Here is an 8389-nt window from a genome sequence, read left to right on the forward strand (position 1 = left end):
CACATGCATGAAAGAAAAAAACATTAAAATACATATCTAAGGGTTCATTTTCCTGACATCACATTATCTGACCTTTTCTGCTTGACTCATACATGTATTACCTTTTTTCTCCACAATTTCTAGCCAGATTGTGTGTGTGTGTGTGTGTGTGTGTGTGTGTGTGTGTGTGTGTGTGTGTGTGTGTGTGTACCAGACCTGAGGCTTGAACTCATGGCCTAGGCATTGTCCTTGAGCATCTTTTGCTCAAGGCTAGTGCTCTACAACTTGAGTCACAGCACCACTTCTGGCTTTTTCTGAGTAGTTTATTGGAGATAAGAGTCACATGGACTTTCCTGTCAGGGCAGGCTTTAAACTGCAATCCTCAGATCTCAGCCTCCTGAGTAGCTAGATTACAAGCATGAGCCAACAACATTGGCCTGCCAGATTTTTAAGTACTCTGCATAAAGTACTTGATATCACCAAAACATCTGAGACTTCGAGCTTTTATTGTTTCCTCTTGCTATTTTTTATTTTTTATACATTTTTATAAATACTGTATAGAGGGGTTACAGTTACATGAGTAAGGTAATGAGTACATTTCTTATTGAGCATTGATGCCTCCTCATTTGTTTTTCCCCTACCACCCTTTCCTTCCCACCTCCCCAACTACTCTCCCCACCCCCACCAAAGTTGTAAAGTTCATTTTCCACATAGTGTCTTGTACATCTCATTGTTACAATAGGTCAACCTGTATCCTTATTTCAGCGTTTTGTTATTTCCCTTCCCCTCCCCAAATTAGAAAAATGTATATACAAGATGCAGGGCACCAGAATCAAATACAGTGAAAACAGGAATTATATCATAGGGAAAGAACATACAAAAGAAAAAAGACATTCACATAGTATATTATAAGTACACTAAAAACTACATATATGCATATGTATATATATATATGTGATATATATAAATATATATATATCACATTTTCTTGATCCATTCATCTACTGAGGAGCATCTGGGTTGGTTCCCCACATCTTAACTTCAAGCTTTTTAATATGAGACTTTGAGCTCTTTAATCTCAGTGCTTGACAGAGTTGACACTGAAACTGCTTCATAATGTTATTGATTAAATATAAAAGTGTTTACCCTGACCACAAGAATCACTTTGAGAAAGTTGAATTGGATGGCACAATTTTTTTTGCTTTTTAGATTGTAAAAATAGATAAAGTCAAAAAGAAAACAGCCAGATACTTGGGTTATCTTTACCACTAAAATATATCATTTGAATCATATCTTAAACAGATGACACTTCAACCATTACTAGTAAAGGAAATTAAGAGTCTACTTAAAGAACTATAGATAAAAGCTGTTTTAAAAATTCCATGATAGTAAAATTATTTTTAAATCTGATTTGCACAGATTTATTTGGAATGCTGTCCTTTCCTATAGTTGAATACGCTTTTTTTTTGAGGGGGGGTCAGTTGTAGGGCTTGAACTCTGTCCTTGACTCTTCAGCTCAAGGCTAGCGCTCTACCACTTGAGCCACAGCACCACTTCTGGCATTTTCTGTTTATGTGGTACTAAGGAATCAATCCTGGGGCTTCATGAATGCTAGATAAGCACTCTACCACTAGGCCACATTCCCTGGAATATGTTTTTAAAGAGAGAGAGGAAAAAGCAATCATCTCATTCTTTCAATGACAGTGGGTTTTTTTAAGTAAAAAATAAGAAAAAAATGAACATGTATATGATCAGCTAGCTCCACCGGGACACCGGGAATTGGACAATGGAACTCTCAGAAGACCAGTGTGGCTTGTCTTAGAGGCAGGTCCCTGGAAAGAGGAGACCCTTCCCCAGGATTCAATGATGACTTCACTATACTGGGCAGGGTTGGGGCTGGGGAGGCATGTCTCTTAAGAACTTGAAAGGACCAATGAAAATTCTCAAGTTGCTGAGCTCAAAATCCACCAAACAGGCAAAGGGAAACTTCAGGTCAAGCTTCTTCCAACACAAGAACAAATCCTGGGAGCATGTTTTCTGGAAAGGCCTAGTTAACATAAAACCTCACAGACATTTAAATAAAGCAACTTACATTGTGAAAGGAACCTACACTTCGATACTCTTTAAATCAGCCAAAATACAGGAATCAGAAATGGATTAGCTACTCTGGTGTGTGAAATTATTAGATTTTAATTCATTTGTAGCATCTTCTCTGTCCATTACATACAAACCTTTTTCTATTGATTGTTCTAGCCCATAGCACATTTTTGAAAACACCATTACATTTTCAAAACCTTTGTGGCTTTCATAAGTCACTTTAACTAAAAGGCTTTCTACTCTCAAAGGTCCTTTAACCAGAGTAAGAAACATAAGTGAAATCAAGACAAGCCTGAAGAGTGCTCAAAGCAGGATCCCAAAAGAAAGAAGTGATTTACAGCACAGTAACCAGTAAAATAGTACCATGGACAGGAACTACACCATAATGAATGTAGTTGTCATTAGATAATGCTAATTAGAGTAATTCTGGCTTTATCCAATTTTTAAATATTTAGTTTTATTTTTAAATGCACAATAGTTAACTAAATAAACAAATATTAAAGTCTAAGTTGTTTTTAAAAATGGAGAAAAAGGTAAGGACTTGGGAAGGATGGGATTTTATTATTTAGAACTTAATAAAAATGTCCCTTTTCATACCTTAAAAGTCTTGGTTATGACTCAGGAAAAAATTTCATTTGGGGGCTGGGAAGGTGGCTCAGTGGTAGAGCGCTTGCCTTGCATGCCTGAGGCCCTGGGTTCGATTCCTCAGCACCACATAAGCAAAAAGAAAAAACCCGGAAGTGGTGCTGTGGCTCAAGTGGTAGAGCGCTAGCCTTGAGCTGAAGAGCTGAGGGACAGAGCCCAGGCCCAGAGTTCAAGCCCCATGACTGGACCCCCCCCAAAAAAAATTTCATTTGGAAGGGACCTTAAAGATCATCTGATTAAACTACTTTATTCTACAACTAAGGAAGCAAGTGAATTTCCTCACATATAGGTAATCAGGCAGGCTTGGAACTCTAATCACAATTCCTACATCCCCTACGTTTAGCACACAGAATTTGTAATGCCAAAGAGTTCCATGTCCATTTTCCAAATAGAAAAGAAGTATTATAAAATATAAGTACTCAAATCAAAGAAAGGTTGGACACATGGGATTGCATGAAACTGCAGAACATGTGCATGGCAAAGGACATAGCTAGCAACATCAACAAAAAGCCCACAGATTGGGAGATCTTCACTACCTCATATCTAAAATACACTTAGAACTCAAAAAATTAAATCCTCAAAAATAAATCCTCAAAGAAACAACCTCCCCATTAGCAAGTAAGCTAAAGATTTAAAGAAAGACTTCTCTGAAGAAGAAATAAAAATGGCCAACAGGCACATGAAGAAATGCTCAACTTCTCTAGCCATAAAAGAAATGCAAATCAAAACAATATTGAGATTCCATCTCACCCCAGTTAGAATGGCTATAATCAAGAAATCTGATAACAACAGATGCTGGAGGGAATGTGGACAGAAGGGAACCCTACTGCAGTGTTGGTGGGAGTGTAAAGTTGTTCAACTAAACTGGAAAGCAATATGCAGGTTCCTCAAAAAACTACACATAGAGCTCCCCTATGACCCAGCAATCCCACTTCTGGGTATTTACCCAAATGATCACAAACAAGACCATACTAAAGCTACCAGCACAACTATGTTTATCACAGCATTATTCACCATATAATATGGATATGGAAGATATGGAACCAACCCAGATGCCCCTCAGTAGATGAATGGATCAAGAAAATGTGGTATATTTATACAATGGGAATGCTTCCATCAGAAAGAATGACATTTCCCCATTTGTTAGGAAATGGGAAAAACTTGGAAAAAAATCATATTAAGTGAAGTAAGCCAGGCCCAAAGAAATATAGGTCCCATGGTTTCCTTCATTTGCAATAATTAGGATATGTCTAGGATAATTTTATCAGATGAGGAGAAAAGCTCAAAAGCTACGTACATATGACCATATTGTAATATCTGAGTTGCTATTTACTGGCAGAAAGTTCCTCCTGAGCAGCGGCAGCAGTGAAGCATTTAGCGCAATGTCTCACATCGTTTTGCTGGTGCAGCCTACCAAGAGGCCGGAAGACAGAACTTACACTGACTTTGAATCTGTGAATGAATGCATGGAAGGTGTTTGTAAAATGTATGAAGAACATCTGAAGAGAATGAATCCCAACAGCCCCTCAATCACGTATGATATCAGTTGTTTGACTTTATCGACAATCTGGCAGATCTTAGCTGCCTTGTTTACTGAGCTGATACCCAGAGATACCAGCTTATAAGGAAGACTGGATCAAAGAGATCTACATATTCCTTCGTCGGCAGGCCCAACAGGCTGGGAAATAATTGAGTTGGAAGCATTAGGGCACAAGGGCTGGGCTTGGAACAAAGGTGTGTACATGTGCTATAGTGAGAGTTTGTATTATAGTGATGCTGTTTCCATTTTGTTACAGTCTAGCCAAGAGTGAATGTATTAGATGAAATGAGGATCTTTTCTATTGCAGGACCTCATTGTATCTTTTTATCTTTTCTTTTTTTTTACTTAAACATTTTTATGATGATTTAGATGGAAGTTGTTCATTGTCAGTTAATGAAGGTTCCAGTCCTCCAAACTGTTCCTATCTACTTTATAACATTCACAAACTAACCCTTCAAGATGGGGTGGGGTGGAAACAATTTAGTTATGTACTCAGATAAAGTCTTAGTGCAAAGTAAATATTGTTTAGTTATTTTAAAAAAAGTTCCTCCTATTGTCTGGCCTCAGTGCCTCCTGCTATTGGAAATCTACTCTTTCTCCTGAACCCCCTTTCCCTTGGAGAAAAAGGATATCCATAAGAACAAAAATGTGAAATCAGAAAACAGAACAAATTTATGGATAAAGGGCAAAACCTCTTGGTAAAGAAAAACCCCAGACAAAGGCTGACCAGTAGTCAGCCTTTGACTCTTTTCTATCCTTGCTAAAAAGCAAAAGAACATAACTCCTTCACTCAAGTTTACCAAGCTGGTAGCTTTGTAGAAGGCTACTGACCACCTTGAGGCTTATCACCAGCTGCACTGAATTGTTGTATTAGTCAGGAGCTGATAATAAAAATCATTTCTGTAATAGTGTCAATAGCATTGATAGTATTGGTCATGCTGACCAAGTCAAGATTATGTTTTGCCTATGCTCTTGTGACTCAAGGCTATGTTTTTGCTATGTTTTGCTTCTGTGACCTTACTGGCTTGCCTCAGTAACAAGGTCTTAAGCCCACAGGTGACATCACCACTGTCCTCCAATTGAAGACCACCACTGAGTGTTCCCACTATGGGCAGCCTATTGCAAATTATTACATATGATATTTGCCATAAAGAAAAAATGAGTTTAAAGGTTATATAACCAATGACAATGTGCCAAACCTGCCTTGCATGGTGGGTCTATGTAACTCTATGTCAGCTACCCCTACAAAAATCCATCCTACCCTGAGCTTAGGGCTGTTCTTCTACTTTCCTGGTAGTAGGAAGCAGTCCCCATGTGGTGGTAATGAAGTTCCTAGTTTCTTTAACTGGATGTCTTGGAGTCTCTTTTGGATCCAGGATATTATACATATAAGATGATGCTAAGCGGAGAGGACCCAAGATGTCAACAAAACAGTAGGGAAACACCACAGCTCTCTCCAACCGAATAGAGAGTTCTAGTTCCAATGCTCAGTTTCCCCAAGAGATCAAAGCAGAAAAAAAAAAAAGCAAACAACCAGAGACATACAGGAACTGAAAAAAAGAAAAGGAAAAAAACCTCAGAACCTGCACAAAGATGGAAAAATGCAAAGACCCTTCCCCCCGCTCCTCACTGGCACGAAAGTGCCTGGCCTGGCCCGTGGCTGCCTGAGACCTCAGAGCCACAGTGGTCTGTAAAACTCCAGCACAGAAAACTCACATAGCATTGACCTGGACAGTGTAAACAGAGACAGAAACCGGAGATAAGGTACCGTGAAACCCAGAGTTCCAACCACCACCCTGCCCAGCACACAACCATTGCAACAGAGCACAGTGGTGACTAATGATCTACACAGATACAGTGATCTGCCACAACACCACTGGACAGCCCCTAACCAGTTCCAGGATGTGAGAACCCCACAGGAGACACACCCTCCCCTCCACCCAACCCCCCACACACACACCCCGCCATGGGAGACCAGTGCTGGCAGTAAGCCCCAGAGCTTGGCCTGAACCTCTCCCCCTCCTGCCTGGGCTACTGGTCCCACTGAAGCTGGGAACTGTGAAAACGTCCCAGCAACCGGTGGAGCACAGTGAGCCTGCTAGGCTTGACCAAGAGCGCCCCTGGGAAGGAGCTTGAACACAGCTGGTCCCTGGCTGAAATCAGGAACTACACTCTCGGGCTCCAGCAGCCAGTTGCGGAAGGAGCCCCACCTGTGTGCCCCTGCCTCGAGACCCAGCAGCTCAGGTCCCTGAGTCCCTGTCTGAAGTCAAGAATTGCACTTGCTGGCTCCAGCAACCAGCGGCAGAAGGAGCCCCACCTGTGTGCCCCAGGCCGGAGCTCCAGCAGATTAAACCAAGGGTACAAGCCTGAAATCAGGATCTGTGCATGGGCTCCAACAGCCAGTGGAGTACACCCAGCATGCCATGTTTGACCCAGAGTGCACCTGGGAGGGAACCCAAGCAACCTAGGTTACTGGTCCCTGGCTGAGGCTGGAAACTGCAGCGGGCTACAACAACTGGCAGGGGAAGGGGCCCCACCTGGGTGCCCCTGGGTGGGAGTCCAAGCGGCCTATGCTGCTGGTCCCCCTGGCTGAAGTTGGGAACTGTACTTGTGGGCTCAAACACCAGTGAAACAAGCCCAGCCTGTGTGCACCAGGCAGGAGATGGGGCAGCTCAGGCAGCTGCTACCTGGCTAATGTTGGGAACTACCAGTGGGCTCTAGCAACTGGTGGAATACATCCAGTCCACCAGGTTTTGCCAAGAGCACTCCTGGGAGGAAGAACAAGCAGCCTAGGCTGCCGGTCTTTTGCTGAAGTCGGGAACTGCCTGTGGACTCCAGCAGGCAGCTGAATGAACCCCACCTGTGTGTCCCAGGAAGGAGTCCAAGCTGCCTAAATCACCTGTCCCTGACTGAAGTTAAGAACTGAGTGCAGCCTCAGCAGAGGGCAGTGTGTTTCTGACCACCAGAACCTAAAAAGAGTGAGCCCTACATGGGTCAGACTAGCAGCTGCAGGGCGGCCCCTCCAGCCAACAGACTCAAGACCTGGCAAAGTCCCTCTCAGCCATGGCAGAGCTGAGAGCAGGCTTCAACAATTGACCCAGGAACCAACCTAGAACTAAGCTTAGTACTAGGTTTGGGATTCAACTCCAATAATCCCTAAATCCTCATGCAAAAATCACAGCAAAAAAAATTACAAGATTCATCACCAAGACACCAAACCATCCCCAAAGGCCAGCAACCACCCAGGGGAAAACTCTAGTGAAAGCAAAAAAGAAATGGAAGACAAACTCTACATCCAAGAGCTGATAGAGGCAATGGCTCAAGAATTAAAGAGAGAAATAGATCTGAAATTTAAAGATCAAAGAAACAAATTATCAAAAGAGATCCAGGATTTCAAAAAAGAGATGCACTCAAAAATAGATGCACTACCCACCTCATTAAAAGACAAAATTAACACTTTGAAAGCCATTAGAAATCATATATGATTCGATTTCCTCCATGCAAACCACAATGGAGTCTATAGTTAATAGACTGCAGAAAATGGAAAATAGAGTATCAGGTACTGAAGACAAAATGCAGCAACTGGGGAAAAAAAAGTCATGGATATGGGAAAAACACTCAAAATATACCAAAGAGAAGTCCAAAAACAAGCTGACAATGCCAAGAAACTTTACCTTCATATAACTGGGGTTGACAAATATGTGGAATACCAGAATAGAGGGATGCAAAACTTATTCAATAAGATTATCGCCAAAAATTTTCCCAATCTTAAAAGAGAAAATCTCACCTACATAACAGAAGCATACAGAACACCCAGCAGAAAGAATCCCAGAAGGAACACTTCTAGGCACTTTACAGTAAAAATGCTAGGAAGGTGGCTTAGTCATAGAGTTCTTGCCTTGCATGCATGAAGCCCTGGTTCAATTGATCAATACCACAAAAACAGAGAAAGCCAGAAGTGGCACTATAGAGCACTAGCCTTGAGCAGACAGAGGCTGAGGGACAGTGTCCAGGCTCTGAGTTCAAGCCCCAGGACTGGCAAAACAAAAAACAAAAGCGCTAGATCTAAGTAACAAAGAAATGATCTTGCATGCAGCAAAAGCAAAGAAGGAGCTATATTACAATGGC

At 41.8% G+C, this 8389-nt stretch overlaps 1 protein-coding gene and 1 pseudogene across 1 annotated transcript in view; one reads left to right on the forward strand and one right to left on the reverse strand.

Moving 5' to 3' along the window:
- Positions 1-8389, reverse strand: part of Rasgrf2 (Ras protein-specific guanine nucleotide-releasing factor 2) — a 212939-nt gene that overhangs the window by 162087 nt on the left and 42463 nt on the right. The window lies entirely within an intron of this gene.
- Positions 4104-4419, forward strand: LOC105985346 (annotated as a pseudogene).

Source organism: Dipodomys ordii, unplaced genomic scaffold, assembly GCF_000151885.1.
Source record: "Dipodomys ordii isolate 6190 unplaced genomic scaffold, Dord_2.0 Scaffold28, whole genome shotgun sequence".
In the NCBI taxonomy this organism is placed as follows: domain Eukaryota; kingdom Metazoa; phylum Chordata; class Mammalia; order Rodentia; family Heteromyidae; genus Dipodomys; species Dipodomys ordii.